This window comes from Oncorhynchus kisutch, linkage group LG5 (assembly GCF_002021735.2).
Source record: "Oncorhynchus kisutch isolate 150728-3 linkage group LG5, Okis_V2, whole genome shotgun sequence".
Classification (NCBI taxonomy): domain Eukaryota; kingdom Metazoa; phylum Chordata; class Actinopteri; order Salmoniformes; family Salmonidae; genus Oncorhynchus; species Oncorhynchus kisutch.
Window position 1 is genome coordinate 38520095 of NC_034178.2, and position 16894 is coordinate 38536988.

General features: G+C 43.0%; 1 protein-coding gene across 18 annotated transcripts in view; it reads left to right on the forward strand.

The window, feature by feature from the left end:
* LOC109891016 (calcium-dependent secretion activator 1) overlaps positions 1 to 16894 on the forward strand; it is a 181600-nt gene that overhangs the window by 72165 nt on the left and 92541 nt on the right. The gene's annotated exons all lie outside the window — the stretch shown is intronic.

Here is a 16894-nt window from a genome sequence, read left to right on the forward strand (position 1 = left end):
ATCTTTCATTAAATCACACATGTAAGATACTAAATTAAAGCTACACCCGTTGTGAATCCAGCCAACATGTCAGATTTTTAAAAGGCTTTTCGGCAAAATCATAAGAAGCTATTATCTGATTATAGCACAACAGTAAACAAAAACGTACAAAATCAGCAGGGGATCAAAATACTTTTTTCCCTCACTGTGTGTAAGTCTTGCTTACATTTGATGGCCCTTGATAATGTCCGATTTCAATATAGAGTAATCCATTTTTTTCTAAGTTCACGAGTCTCTCACCTGAGCCGCTACCACCATTATGTCTGGTCCATTTCTCCCACCAGTACACCAGGAGCACGAGAGAAGTTTGAATGTGATCTCTCTCCATGTCTCAGGACTCATGGCGCGCTCCTGCCGACCGTAACCAGGTTAATGGCTCGGACGCAGACCGGAGTGTTTAAAGTCACTGTCGCATTGAACGCCTTTGTCGCTCTTTCTTCAGCCGGTTAGGGAGGGTTTTGAGGTTCACACACGCTGTTCATGGTCAAATTATTCCTATCATTGCATTAAGACCCCATCTGACGTCAACTTCCATGATAACCTCAAGAGAAGACAGATCAGAACATCAGTTTAGTTACAAGCATTGACTATATTACAATTTTTTAAATTTCCAATGTTCTTAATACCTTTATATCTAAGACAAATGTCAAAGAGCATAACAACATACTGTTACTGTTGAAACCATTTTCAAAATTTGTTCATACTCCCTTATTTAACTGGCGACCTCTCGGGAAGAGTTACCAGATCAGGGAGTTAGCACCCTAACGCATGGGGGAATCCCAACAATCCAGCAGACCCAATCTGGTGAAATTTGTATCGAAAGAAAGACAAAAATGAAATCAGCAATACATATCACAATCCATTTGGAGTAACTGTTAATCCTTATTAACATATTTTTTGTTCTATATGCAGACTGAACAAAATAGATGTGTGTATTTACCCAAAGACTAGAGCCCCAGGGAATTGCTAGTTTCGCCTTTGTACACATGATTCACAATGTGATTCAAAAACAAACAGCACTGCATGTTAAATAAAAAATTGTAAACATTTGAATGACCAATCAACTTAGAATTACAACTCTTGATAACTCCATAAGGAAATACTTGCATCCATAAGGAAATAATGATATCCCATAAAGTAATGGTGAAATAGACTAGAGCCTGGGGTTTTTCATTCATTTTATAATTAAATCCCACCTGTTTCTATCATTTCTAGTGAGATTGATCAGGCCTCACCAGAAAGTCAGGATGAAGGGCATTCGACACCATTAAATATTTACTTTACCTTTTCTTTCCCTGTCCTTCAGAAAACATTTAAAAAATGTCAAACATTTCCATCCTTCTGCATAGCCAATTTAAAACCAAATTGAAAAGACCCACAAAATAATTCCCATGGTATCCGGTAAGTTGTGTGTGCCCGCTGGTGTGTCTGGTAAACCGTAGGTCAAAAATACACACGTGAACAGTCCTTACTTATCTGGGAACTCCGTTTATGGCCTAATCCAGATACTTTTATACTTAAAACTGCTCTCTCCAAGACCACCGTCTCAGGGAACATTCCAACGAGAGATAAAGAAAGTGTACGTTTTTGTTAGCATTCACTATGTTACATCTTAATCAGAAATTCAAAATGATTCATTATAAACCAAACATGATGATGGTAAATCCACTGTCCATACTCCCATGATTAATCATTTGTTTTAATCCACCCCGTCGTTTATGTTTCCTTTTATTTAGCATGTACTACCCTTAGACATGGCGACATTATCTCGCCACCGAGTCTAACGATTCACTGGTGTCTTTTCCCCATGATTCTCCATAACCACCGCACCACAATGTTTGGTAACCCCACTGCTAATTTCTAATGACTCCTCCCTTTCGTCCATTCTAAAAATCTATTTCAGAATAAGACGACATAAAATGTAAATCTATTTAATAATGAAACTACATAAAATGTCTCACGAGATTAAAAAATCCCTCCAAGGTTTTCTGAGTTTGCAAGGATGGTTTGGCCAGATAATTTTTATGTGTTACCTCTTCAGAATCCATCCCCCTGGCATTTCGCCTAGATTCTTCAACCCAAAATACTTTTTCCTTTGACAAATTTTGCCAATTTCTCACCATAAGGAATGCACAATATTTGATCCCTGACATCTATTAAAATGTTGTTTGAGACATGGTCTCATACTTCTCCCTCCACATAAAAATCAATCGAACCGAGGCTATACACTGAGGGAGAGGAAAATGTTAGATAGCAGTGTATAGCCTCTGCTATCTAACATTTTCCTCTCCCACTGCTTTAAAAAAAAATGCAAATGCTTGCATCGCAGCGTCCCTCCCGAATACAGCGGACTCCATCCCCACCTTACACTCCCTTTTTATTTATTTATTTATTTATTGTGTGAATTTTACCACTTTATCTCCCCGATTTCGTTGTATCCAATTGTTAGTAGCTACTATCTTGTCTCATCGCTACAACTCCCGTACGGGCTCGGGAGAGCCGAAGGTTGAAAGTCATGCCTCCTCCGATACACAACCCAACCAAGCCGCACTGCTTCTTAACACAGCGCACATCCAACCCGGAAGCCAGCCGCACCAATGTGTCGGAGGAAACACCGTGCACCTGGAAACCTTGATTATCGTGCACTGCGCCCGGCCCGCCACAATAGTCGCTGGTGCGCGTTGAGACAAGGATATCCCTACCGGCCAAGCCCTCCCTAACCCGGACGACGCTAGGCCAATTGTGCATTGCCCCACGGACCTCCCTGTCACGGCCGGTTACGAACACTCCCTTTTTCAATGACCAATAGCCCCACACCTAAAACAGGACTGTTGATTTTCCCTTTCCTCCCTTTTCCCTTGTCTTACTTTGGCCATTGAAACCACTGTTAATGACGTTCACTGTGGCTGCATTAACCACTCGTACATCTGCGGAGTAAACGGAATTAGCTTCCTCTTTCCATGCCGCTTGTACTATTTCATCCCAGTGAGAATGCTGGTCCAATACCCCCGCAATTTCAGGTTTCAAACCTGCCATCAAAGCCGACATGCGTCAACAGTGAAGAGATGCTGGCCTTCTAGGCAGGGTTCCTCTGTCCAGTGTCTGTGCTCTTTTGCCCATCTTAATCTTTTATTTTTATTGGCCACTCTGAGATATGTATTTTTCTTTGTAACTCTGCCTAGAAGGCCAGCATCCTGGAGTCGCCTCTTCACTGTTGACTTTGAGACTGGTGTTTTGTGGGTACTATTTAATGAAGCTGCCAGTTGAGGACTTTTGAAGCGTCTGTTTCTCAAACTAGACACTCTAATGTACATGTCCTCTTGCTCAGTTGTGAAACGGGGCCTCCCACTCCTCTTTCTATTCTGGTTAGGGCCAGTTTGCGCTGTACTGTGAAGGGAGTAGTACACAGCGTTGTACGAGATCTTCAGTTTCTCTGTAATTTCTCGCATGGAATAGTTTTCATTTCTCAGAACAAGAATAGACTGACAAGTTTCACTAGAAAGTTATTTGTTTGTTATTTGCCAACTTGAGCCTGTAATCGAACCCACAAATGCTGATGCTCCAGCTACTCAACTAGTCTAAAGAAAGACATTTGTATTGCTTCTTTATCAGCAAAAAAGTTTTCAGCTGTGCTAACATAATTGCAAAAGGATTTTCTAATGATCAATTAGCCTTTTAAAATTATGAACTTGGATTAGCTAACACAACGTGCCATTGGAACACAGGAGTGATGTTTGCTGATAATGGGCCTCTGTACACCTCTGTAGATATTCCATTAAAAAATCAGCTGTTTCCAGCTACAATAGTCATTTACAACATTAACAATGTCTACACTGCATTTCTGATCAATTGTATGTTATTTTAATGGACCAAAAACAAGGAAATGTCTAAGTGAGCCCAAATTTTTGAATGGTAGTGTAGATATACACACAGTGCCAGACAAACTTTGGACAGCTACTCATTCAAGGGTTTTTCTTTATGTTTACTGTTCTACATTGTAGAATAACAGTGAAGACATCAAAACTATGAGGAAAGCTCCTGCCCTGGAGCGGGACTAGACACCGTGCCTGGACGGGGCACCGGCGCAGAGGAAGGCTCCGGCCATGGAGCTGGGTTGAACGCCGTGTCTGGACTGGGCACCGGTGCAGAGGAAGGCTCCTGCCATGGAGCGGGACTGGACATCGTGCCTGGATTGGGCCTCGGCACAGTTGAATGCTCCTGCCTTGGAGCGGGACTGGACGCCGTGCCTGGACTAGGCACCGGCGCTGAGGAAGGCTCCGGCCATGGAGCTGGGTTGAACGCCGTGTCTGGACTGGGCACCGGTGCAGAGGAAGGCTCCTGCCATGGAGCGGGACTGGACGTCGTGCCTGGACTGGGCCTCGGCGCAGTTAAAGGCTCCTGCCTTGGAGTGGGATTGGACGCCGTGCCTGGATTGGGCACCGGCGCAGAGGAAGGCTCCAGCCATGGAGCTGGGTTGGACGCCGTGTCTAGACAGGGCACCGGAGCAGAGGAAGGTTCCTGCCCTGCAGCAGGACTAGACACCGTGCCTGGACGGGGCACCGGTGCAGAGGAAGGCTCCTGCCATGGAGCGGGACTGGACGCCGTGCCTGGAGGTTCCGGTCCGTGGACCGTCGCTGGAGGTTCCGGACCGTGGACCATCACAGGAGGTTCTGAACCGGGAACCGTCTCAGGAGGCTCCGGACAGGGAACCGTCGCCGGAAGCTCCGGATCGGGAACTGTTGCCAGAAGCTCTGGACTGTGAATGCGCACTGGAGGCCTAGTACGTGGCGCCGGTACAGGTGGCACCAGACTGATGACAAGCACTTCAGGGCGAGTGCGGGGAGGAGGCACAGGACGCATTGGACTGGGGAGGTGCACTGGAGTCCAGATGTGTGGAGCCGGCACAGGTTTCACCAGACTGCTAACCGGATCCTCCGGTCGAATGTTGCGCGGAACACACTTGCACAACATCTCTCTCTTCTCTCCCAACTTCTCCCTGACGGTCTCTGGCTCTTTAGGGCGAATGCAGGGAACCGGCACATGACGTACCGAGCTTCCCCAAAAAATATCTGGGTTTCGCGAACAAACACAGACACGGAAACAATCACCCACAAAACAACAGTGAAACCCAGGCTACCTAAGTATGATTCTCAATCAGAGACAACTAACGACACCTGCCTCTGATTGAGAACCATAGTAGGCCGAACACAAAACCCAACATAGAAAAACAAACATAGACTGCCCACCCCAACTCACGCCCTGACCATACTAAAACAAATAATAAAATAACAGAACTATGGTCAGAATGTGACAATAGAGGTGAAATAATTACAATTTAACATTAACACTGGAGTGATAGATGTGCGGATGATGATGTTCAAGTAGAGATACTGGGGTGCAAAAGAGCAAGAGGATAAATAACAATATGGGGTTGAGGTAGTTGGGTGTGCTATTTACAGATTGGCTGTGTACAGTAATCGGTAGCTGCTCTGACAGCTGATGCTTAAAGTTAGTGAGGGAGATATAAGACTCCAGCTTCAGTGATTTTTGCAATTTGTTCCAGTCATTGGCAGCACGGAACTGGAAGGAAAGGCGGCCAAAGGAAGTGTTGGCTTTGCGGATGACCAGTGAAATATACTTGCTCCAGTGCGTGCTACTAGTGGGTGTTGCTATGGTGACCCGTGAGCTGAGATAAGGCGGGGCTTTACCGAGCAAGGACTTATAGATGACCTGGAGCCAGTGGGTTTGGCAACTACTATGTAGTGAGGGCCAGCCAACAAGAGAATACAGGTTGCAGTGGTGGGTAGTGTATAGGGTTTTGGTGACAAAACGGCACTGTGATAGACTACATCCAGTTTGCTGAGTAGAGTGTTGGAGGCTATTTTGTAGATGACATCGCCGAAGTCAAGAATCGGTAGGATAGTCAGTTTTACGAGGGTATGTTTGGCAGCATGAGTGAAGGATGCTTTGTTGCGAGATAGGGAGCCGATTCTAGGTTTAATTTTGGATTGGAGATGCTTAATGTGAGTCTGGAAGGAGAGTTTACAGTCTAACCAGACACCTAGGTATTTATAGTTGTCCACATATTCTAAGTCAGAACCGTCCAAAGTAGTGTTGCTAGTCAGGCGGGCAGGTGCGGGCAACAATCGCTTGAAGATCATGCATTTAGTTTGACTTGCATTTAAGAGCAGTTGGAGGCCACAGAAGGAGAGTTGTATGGCATTGAAGCTCGTCTGGAGGTTAGTTAACACAGTGTCCAAAGAAATGCCAGATGTATACAGAAGGGTGTCATCTGCGTAGAGGTGGATCAGAGAATCCCCAGCAGCAAGAGCGACATCATTGATATATACAGAGAAAAGAGTCGACCCTAGAAGACTAAATAAACCCTTTCTCAACAGAATAATGCAATAGATTGAATGCATCAATCTCGTTGGCATTGGTAAAGTTTTCATTGTCAACATTAGCTGAGCAAAGATGTTTTGGGACTGGGGAAAAATACTATGAAGCAACAACAAAAAAAACAGGAAAGATTTTCTGTGCAAAATGTCCAAATTACATGAGTTTGACCAGTTGTAAGGAAAAAGAAAGCTGTGAAAGTGACCCAACGTGTTTCTGATGAGATATCTGGAAGAAATGTTCATTCTGCAGGAGTTTTTATTTAGGCAATGTGAGTTATAGACCTAGAGTCAGTTTCCAGATTTAAGTTTCTGTTTAACCCATCTAAACTACAGTTCCCTTGACATGCCATCGGCCTATTTGAAGTCCCGTCTTGTGACTGTCGAATTTGTATACCGCCTCACAATCATCACACATAACATAGCCGGGACTGCTATCATCCTCTAATAGCATATTTTCGAAACATTACTTTTCTTTCTCCCTTCTCTTTATTTTCAACTCTCATATTGCAGCCTTTGTCTTACTGAATTGAACTTTGACAATGGCCTTTTTTCCTCTGTGGATTGACGTGAACTTTTTCTGCCCATTCCCAAAAGCATTGTTTGTCAATTGGCTGTGTAGTCTATTTGGTGCATGTACAGTTAAGCCCCAAAGCTTAGGCTTATGCACTAATACCAGATAGCCTAAAATAATGAAAGAAAAATCGTTGGGTTATGAGTCAACGCGCACATCATTAGTACGTGTGTATGTTTGTGGCTCCAGCTCTGTGGTCTACTACGTTGTGCTGCTCCACACTTGTGGCTGAGCTTAGATTTATATCAATACTAAGTCCCATAGGAATGCCCCAGGCCTGTGCTCATGGCTACTGAGGCTCAAACCAACACCAGGCCTCACATCTGAGCCACGAGCCAGGCTTAGACATACACTCATCCCTAGATATACCAGGCGGTGTCAGAGGAAAGCCCTAAACATTTTCAATGACTCCAGCCACCCAAGTCATAGACTTTTCTCTCTGCTACCACATGGCAAGCAGTACCAATGCACCAAGTCTGGAAGCAACAGGACCCTGAACAGCTCCTACTGTACCCCCAAGCCATAAGCCTGCTAAATAAGAAGTCCAGGTAGCTTTTTGGTTAACTATTTAACTATACTGAACAAAAATATAAAACGCAACATGTAACAAAGTCAAAGATTCTACTGAGTTACAGTTCATATAAGGAAATCAATCATTTGCAATAAATACATTAGGCCCTAATCTATGGAATTCACATGCCTGGGAATACAGATATGCATCTCTTGGTCACAGATACCTTGAAAGAAAGGTAGGGAGTGGATCAGAAAACCAGTCAGTATCTGGTGTGACCACCATTTGCCTCATGCAGTACGACACATCTCCTTTGCATAGAGTTGCTCAGGCGGTTGATTGTGGCCTGTGGAATGTTGGCGGGAACTGGAACACGCTGTCGTACATGTCGATTCAGAGCATCCCAAACATGCTCAATGGGTGACATGTCTTGTGAGTATGCAGGCCATGGAAGAACTGGGACATTTTCAGCTTCGAGGAATTGTGAACAGATCCTTGCGACATGGGGCCATGCATTATCATGTTGAAACATGAGGTGATGGCGGTGGATAAATGGCACGACAACGGGCCTCAGGATCTTGTCACGGTATCTCTGTGCATTAAAATTGCCATTGATAAAATGCAATGGTGTTCATTGTCTGTAGCTTATGCCTGCCCATATTGTAACACCAACACCTCCATGGGGCACTCGGTTAACAACGTTGACATCCGCAAACTGCTCACCCACAAAACACCAAACACGTGGTCTGGGGTTGTGAGGCCGGTTGGATGTACTGCCAAATTCTCTGAAATGATGTTTGAGGTGGCTTATGGTAGAGAACTTAACATCCATTTCTCTGGCAACAGCTCTGGTGGATATTCCTGCAGTCAGCATGCCAACTGCACGCTCCTTCAAAACTTGAGACATCTGTGGCATTGTGTTGTGTGACAAAACGGCACAGTTTGTTATCGTCCCCAGCACAAGGTGCATTTGTGTAATGATCATGATGTTAAATCAGCCACACCTGTCGGTTGGATGGATTATCTTGGCAAAGGAGAAATGCTCACTATCAGGGATGTAAACAAATGTGTGCACAACATTTTAGAGAAGTAATATTTTTGGGATCTTTTTCAGCTCATTACATGTTGTGTTGATATTTTTGTTCAGTGGTATCTGCATCCTTTTTGCACTAACTTTTTTTGACTCGTCACATACGCTGCTGTTAGTGTGCTCATCTCAGGCACATTTTAATGAGGAATGCATACTGTGATCCTGACATCAATTTATATCTGTCATTTTCTGAAAGCAACATACATTATGTAATGTCATTTTATGATATCTTGAATGTAATCCAGACTTTAGTGATGCGAGCTAGAAAGCCAGTGTGAGGGTCTGTGCCAATGATGTATATAAACCCTGTATTGCTGATGCTATGTAATGACCAATGAAAAGCTTTGAAGCCAACCATTTTGGCACTCCATAGGAATAAATGGAATTCTACAGTATTTCAATTAAATGTTTCAAGGACAAAATTACCTGTATTTAAGTATTTTTTTTATTGTTGACGTGAGGACAGTATATAGTCTCGCTACTGTTATTTTATTGTTGCTCCTTAATTATTTGTTATTTTTCTACATTTTTTAAAATAGTTTTTATTTACTTATTTCTTTAGTTTATTTTAGTAAATACTTTCTTAACTGCATTGTTGTTTAAGGGCTTGTAAGTAAGCATGGCAAGCGGTACCAAACTAACACTAGAGCAATTGCTAACTAGAGTTAGCGCAATGACTGGACATCTGTAGACTTCCAGGCATTGTGCTAACGCTAGTTAGCATTGGCTCATGAAACTACCTCGAACTTCCTTCATACTGGACACAGAGACATGCAAATGGAATCCACAAGTTCATCTGACTTTGGGGAAGTAGATAAAGGGCCTCATGGCCAAAATCCCGAGCTATCCCTTTAAGGTGTCTGTAATAGAATAATCGTGCAAAAACAAATGTACACATTAATAAATGCATTTCCATAGCTTCCAAAATATTTTTTACTATGGTGGGGAAGTGCCAAGATGGAGGCGCGGTGGCTTCAAAACAGCACCTCGTCAGTCATCTAGTGTATAAATAAATAATTGGTCCACTCTCAGGCTACAATGAAACAGCAATTACCACATTATATGTCTTCATCTGTGCTGTACAAATTAATTCAGAGACACATACTTAAGATGTTTTATTGTCACATACACGGGATAGGGGGCGGCATAGAGCAAGGCAGTTAACCCTCAACAACAACTGCTCCCCGGGGGCCAATGACGTCAATTAAGGCAGCCACCCGCACCTCTTGATTTAGAGGGGTTGGGGTAGAAGACACGTTTCGGGTGAACGCATTTAGTTGTGCAACTGACTAGGTATACCCTTTCCCTAGGTGCAGTGAAATGTGTTGTTTTACAGGGTTAGCCATGGTAATACAGTACCCATGGACCAAATTAGGGTTAAGTGCCTTGCTCAAGGGTACATCGACACCACTACGCCGCCTGCTAGGATGCGACACACCTGGGATGTGTTCAGTTTGATTAAACATTTGCTATGTTGTGTGGCGGTTGTATTGAATGACACGTTTCCCCAAACCGTTCTTGAAAGTTTGCTCCATTTGGTGGGTGTGGCGGGGTCTGGCATGAAGTGAAGTGAGTGACTGAATGCATAGATTCCACATGTGTTTCTCTGCTTATTAATAAATGTGATTTCAGTCTTGATACTTGAATTTTCCTTATACTCATCAATAGGTTGCTACAACCTAGCCTATGAATGAAAGTTTACAATGTAGATGCACACAGGTCGAAAGAAAAATATGAGGTGACAGACAGTGACACATTAAATACCTCCTTGCACAATCTTGCCTGCATCTAGCTTATCTACGGAGTAATCATTAGTTCAACAGTTGCAAACGAGAGTTTCTATTGGACAAATTCAGGTATTTTTATCCTTGTTTCATTTGCTTCCGTTTAAACGCTTTTCAACAGAATTGGTGGAATGAATATACCACTGATCACGCGTAAACATGGTTCACTTTCATAGCAACCACGTTGTATTCCTTCTCGCCTCTATGCAGTCTCCTCCTCTCACCTTTTCCCTTCGTTTGTGGGCTTCAATGCACAAGCTAAACCATGTCATAACTGCTACACACAGCCTACATCATTGTCCCCATATTAGCTAAAGTAACGTCCTAGTCAAAATAGCTAATAGAACTAATACATTAGAAACCCGCTACAATCATGCAGTAAAGTTAGTGAATATTCAGTAAGCAGTTTGTCACGTTCTGACCCTAGTTCTTGTGTTATTTGTTTGTTTTAGTTGGTCAGGACGTGAGTTGGGTGGGCATTCTATGTTTTGTGTTTCTAGGTTGTTTTTCTGTGTTCGGCCTAGTATGGTTCTCAATCAGAGGCAGGTGTCGTTAGTTGTCTCTGATTGAGAATCATACTTAGGTAGCCTGGGTTTCACTGTTGTTTTGTGGGTGATTGTTTCCGTGTCTGTGTTTGTTCGCCACACGGTACTGTTTCGGTTTTGTTCACGTTTATTGTTTTTGTATTAGTGTTCATGTTGAGTTTTTTCATATTAAAAACATGGACACTACCACGCCGCATCTTGGTTCGATCCTTACTCCTCTTCAGACGAAGAGGAGGAAATCTGCCGTTACACAGTTTAGTCTTGACATGGATGAGTTCCAGTGTTGTATTGGATAGTCATTGCCAACTAGCTAACACAGCACCCCCCTGTTTGAGCCGGGTGTTTTAGTAGCCTAAACTAGCCAGCTGCATTTTCTAGCTAAGTAAGTGAAACTGAAATTGAAAAAATAAAAACTCTGTCTCTTGCTTCTTCTTGTCACGCTCGTCGTTGGAATGAGGTGAGGACCAAAGCACAGCGTGGTGAGTGTTCATCATATATTTATTAAACCGAGAACACTAAACAAAATAACAAAGGAGAAACAAAATGAAACAGTTCTGAAAGGTGACATACACATAACAGAAAATAATCACCCACGAAACACAAGTGGGAAAAGGCTACCTAAGTATGATTCTCAATCAGAGACAACTAACGACACCTGCCTCTGACTGAGAACCATACCCGGCCAAATGCAAAACACAACATAGAAAAAGGAACATAGACAACCCACCCAACTCATGCCCTGACCCTACTAAAACAAAGACATAACAAAAGAACTAAGGTCAGAACATGACACTTCTTTATTTTTGAATAAATTAATTTGTTGAATACTGTTCAACTGTTGTCTTTCTCTTTCTTTGAGTCAACTACTCACTACATTTTATGATCAGCAGTGCAAGCTAGCTGTAGCTTATGTGTTCAGTACTAAATTAATTCTCTGATCCTTTGATTGGGTGGACAACATGTCAGTTCATGCTGCAAGAGCTCTGATAGGTTGGAGGACGTCCTCCGGAAGTTGTCATAATTACTGTGTAAATCTATGTAAGGGGGTGAGAACCATGAGTCTCCTAGGTTTTGTATTGAAGTCAATGTATCAAGAGGTGGATGGAAGCTAGCTGTCCTCTGGCTACACCATGTTGCTACCCTACAGAGTGCTGTTGAGGCTACTGTAGATCTTCATTGCAAAACAGTGTGTTTTAATTAATTATTTGGTGACGTCAATAAAACTATACTAAATATATCTAAAAAGGATCACCTTTTTAAATGTTTTTCACAAATGTTATTTTTATGAAATTCACTGAGGAGGATGGTCTTCCCCTTCTGAGGAGCCTCCACTGGTGTGGTTCGATGTGGCAGTTCGATGTTTGTCGCCCATGAGACACCATAGGAACAAAGCCAGTAATCACTTCAAAATAGTCATAATGAATCGACAATAATCTAAGATAACTCAACAGTTTTATTCATGCAATTGGCATTGAGGAGAATAGCACCTCAATCACCGGCTTCATTAATAAGTGCATAGACAACGACGTCCCCACAGTGACCGTAATTTTATTACATTTTTATTTAATTTCACCTTTATTTAACCAGGTGGGCTAGTTGAGAACAAGTTCTCATTTACAACTGTGACCTGGCCAAGATAAAGCAAAGCAGTGTGACACAAACAACAACACAGAGTTACACAAGTGAATAAACAAACATACAGTCAATAATACAATAGAAAGTCTATATAAAGTGTGTGCAAATGAGGTATGATAAGGGAGGTACAATAAATAGACCATAGTGGCAAAATAATTACAATATTGCAATTAAAAACTGGAGTGATAGATGAATGTGCAGGTAGAGATACTGGGGTACAAAGGAGCTAAATAAATAAATAACAGTATGGGAATGAAGTAGTTGAATGGGCTATTAACAGATGGGCTATGTACAGGTGCAGTGATCTGTGAGCTGCTCTGACAGCTGGTGCTTAAAGTTAGTGAGGGAGATAAGAGTCTCCGGCTTCAGTCATTTTTGCAATTCATTCCAGTCATTGGCAGCACAGAACTGTAAGGAAAGGTGGCCAAAGGAGGAATTGGCTTTGGGGGTGACCAGTGAAATATACCTGCTGGAGCGTGTGATACGGGTGAGTGCTGCTATGGTGACCAGTGAGCTGAGATAAAGCGGGGCTTTACCTAGCAAAGACTTCTAGATGACCTGGAGCCAGTGGGTTTGGCGACGAATTTGAAGCGATGGCCAGCCAACGAGAGCATACAGGTCACAGTGGTGGGTAGTGTATGGTGCTTTGGTGACAAAGAGGGGCCAGAAGTATACAGAATGGTGTCGTCTGCGTAGAAGTGGATCAGAGAATCACCAGCAGCAAGAGCGACATCATTGATACAGTGCCTTGCGAAAGTATTCGGCCCCCTTGAACTTTGCGACCTTTTGCCACATTTCAGGCTTCAAACATAAAGATATAAAACTGTATTTTTTTGTGAAGAGTCAACAACAAGTGGGACACAATCATGAAGTGGAACGACATCTATTGGATATTTCAAACTTTTTTAACAAATCAAAAACTGAAAAATTGGGCGTGCAAAATTATTTAGCCCCCTTAAGTTAATACTTTGTAGCGCCACCTTTTGCTGCGATTACAGCTGTAAGTCGCTTGGGGCATGTATCTATCAGTTTTGCACATCGAGAGACTGAATTTTTTTCCCATTCCTCCTTGCAAATCAGCTCGAGCTCAGTGAGGTTGGATGGAGAGCATTTGTGAACAGCAGTTTTCAGTTCTTTCCACAGATTCTTGATTGGATTCAGGTCTGGACTTTGACTTGGCCATTCTAACACCTGGATATGTTTATTTTTGAACCATTCCATTGTAGATTTTGCTTTATGTTTTGGATCATTGTCTTGTTGGAAGACAAATCTCCGTCCCAGTCTCAGGTCTTTTGCAGACTCAATCAGGTTTTCTTCCAGAATGGTCCTGTATTTGGCTCCATCCATCTTCCCATCAATTTTAACCATCTTCCCTGTCCCTGCTGAAGAAAAGCAGGCCCAAACCATGATGCTGCCACCACCATGTTTGACAGTGGGGATGGTGTGTTCAGGGTGATGCGCTGTGTTGCTTTTACGCCAAACATAACGTTTTGCATTGTTGCCAAAAAGTTCAATTTTGGTTTCATCTGACCAGAGCACCTTCTTCCACATGTTTGGTGTGTCTCCCAGGTGGCTTGTGGCAAACTTTAAACACTTTTTATGGATATCTTTAAGAAATGGCTTTCTTCTTGCCACTCTTCCATAAAGGCCAGATTTGTGCAATATACGACTGATTGTTGTCCTATGGACAGAGTCTCCCACCTCAGCTGTAGATCTCTGCAGTTCATCCAGAGTGATCATGGGCCTCTTGGCTGCATCTGTGATCAGTCTTCTCCTTGTATGAGCTGAAAGTTTAGAGGGACGGCCAGGTCTTGGTAGATTTGCAGTGGTCTGATACTCCTTCCATTTCAATATTATCGCTTGCACAGTGCTCCTTGGGATGTTTAAAGCTTGGGAAATCTTTTTGTATCCAAATCCGGCTTTAAACTTTAAACTTTAAACAGTATCTCGGACCTGCCTGGTGTGTTCCTTGTTCTTCATGATGCTCTCTGCGCTTTTAACGGACCTCTGAGACTATCACAGTGCAGGTGCATTTATACGGAGACTTGATTACACACAGGTGGATTGTATTTATCATCATTAGTCATTTAGGTCAACATTGGATCATTCAGAGATCCTCACAGAACTTCTGGAGAGAGTTTGCTGCACTGAAAGTAAAGGGGCTGAATAATTTTGCACGCCCAATTTTTCAGTTTTTGATTTGTTAAAAAAGTTAGAAATATCCAATAAATGTCGTTCCACTTCATGATTGTGTCCCACTTGTTGTTGATTCTTCACAAAAAAATACAGTTTTATATCTTTATGTTTGAAGCCTGAAATGTGGCAAAAGGTCGCAAAGTTCAAGGGGGGCGAATACTTTCGCAAGGCACTGTATATACAGAGAAGAAAGTCGGCCCGAGAATTGAACCCTGTGGCACCCCCATAGACACTGCCAAAGGCCCGGACAAGAGGCCCTCCGATTTGACACACTGAACTCTGTCTGAGAAGTAATTGTTGAACCACGTGAGGCAGTCATTTGAGAAACCAAGGCTGTTGAGTCTGCCGATAAAAATTTGGTGATTGACAGAGTCTTGGCCAGGTCGATGAATACAGCTGCACAGTATTGTCTCTTATCGATGGCGGTTATATCATTTAGGACCTTGAGCGTGCCTGAGGTGCACCCATGACCAGCTCTGAAACCAGATTGCATAGCGGAGAAGGTACGGTGGGATTCGAAATGGTTGGTGATCTATTTGTTAACTTGGGGGATAGATATAGGTCTGTAGCAGTTTGGGTCTAGAGTGTCTCCCCCTTTGAAGAGGGGGATGACCGCGGCAGCTTTCCAATCTTTGGGGACCTCAGACGATATGAAAGTGAAGAGGCTAGTGATAGGGGTTACAAAAAGTTTGGCGGATAATTTTAGAAAGAGAGGGTCCAGATTGTCTAGGCCGGCTTTGAAGCTCTTTCAGAACATCAGCTATCTGGATTTCGTGAAGGAGAAATGTGGGAGGCTTGGACAAGTTGCTTTGGGGGGTGCAGGTCTGTTGACCGGATTAGGGGTAGTCAGGTGGAAAGCATGTACAGCCGTAGAGAAATGCTTATTTAAATGGTCAATTATCGTGAATTTATCGGTGGTGACAGTGTTTCCTAGCCTCAGTGAAGTGCGCAGCTAGGAGGAGGTGGTCTTATTCTCCATGGGCTTTACGGTGTCCCAGAACTTTTTGGAGTTTGTGCTACAGGATACAAATTTCTGTTTGAAAAAGCTAGCCTTTGCTTTCCTAACTGCCTGTGTATATTGGTTCCTAACTTCCCTGAAAAGTTGCATATCGCGGGGGCTATTCGATGCTAATGCAGTACGCCACAGGATGTTTTTGTGCTGGTCAAGGGCAGTCAGGTCTGGAGTGAACCAAGGGCTTATCGGTTCCTGGTTCAAAATTTTTGGAATGGGGCATGCTTATTTAAGTTTGTGAGGAAAGCACACGAATGATTCTCTAATTCTTCATTCTGATCCAGATACCACAACATCAAGATCACTGAATCCAGATTTTCAGTGGTTTGGATAAGTATCTATATTGCCATCTACTGTACTTGGTGAGTTGTTAGCATTTTGTTTAGCCAAATATTCACATTTGTATCTGGATCAGAATGATCCGGATTCTGTAATCCTCTTTGTTGCTAACCAGGAGCATATCAATCTGGCTGTTTTTGAGATGGTTTTTCAGAAAATAATCAGATAGGATCATTCTGATCCAGATACCACAATATCAAGATTACAGAATCTGGATATTTTTTTGTGCTTTGAACAGGCCTACACCTTGCCATCTACTAGACAGATTGTGGTACTACTTATACATGCTCATAAGCAAACAAATAAAGGTAACTTTATAAAAAATAAATATAGCTTGCATATCAGTTAGAATTGTAATGAACACGATGGGAGACAGAGCTGGTTTCAAGCGCAGGGCGCAGCAGGTGTTTATTGTTAAAGGACCACAGGAGGAGGCAGGTAGCTGGGTCCAGGGGCAGGCAGAAGGTCATACACAGGGTGTTCAAAAAGGCAACAGTACAGGCAGGGAAGAGGCTAGTAACGTCATTCGGGAGATCAGGCTGATAACAGGAAAACCGATAGGCTAAGGTACATGCAGGGAATAGGCAAAAGGCATCATTAGTGAGGCAGGCAAAAACTATCATATCACAGGAGGATTACATTACCGGAAAACCAGCGCTCCGAGTAGAAGTGCGTCACAAACAATACCTCACAATGATGGGGTGATACAATAAATAGTGTGTGATAATGACATACAGGTGTCTGAACAGGTGGTCAGAATTCAGGTGATTAGGA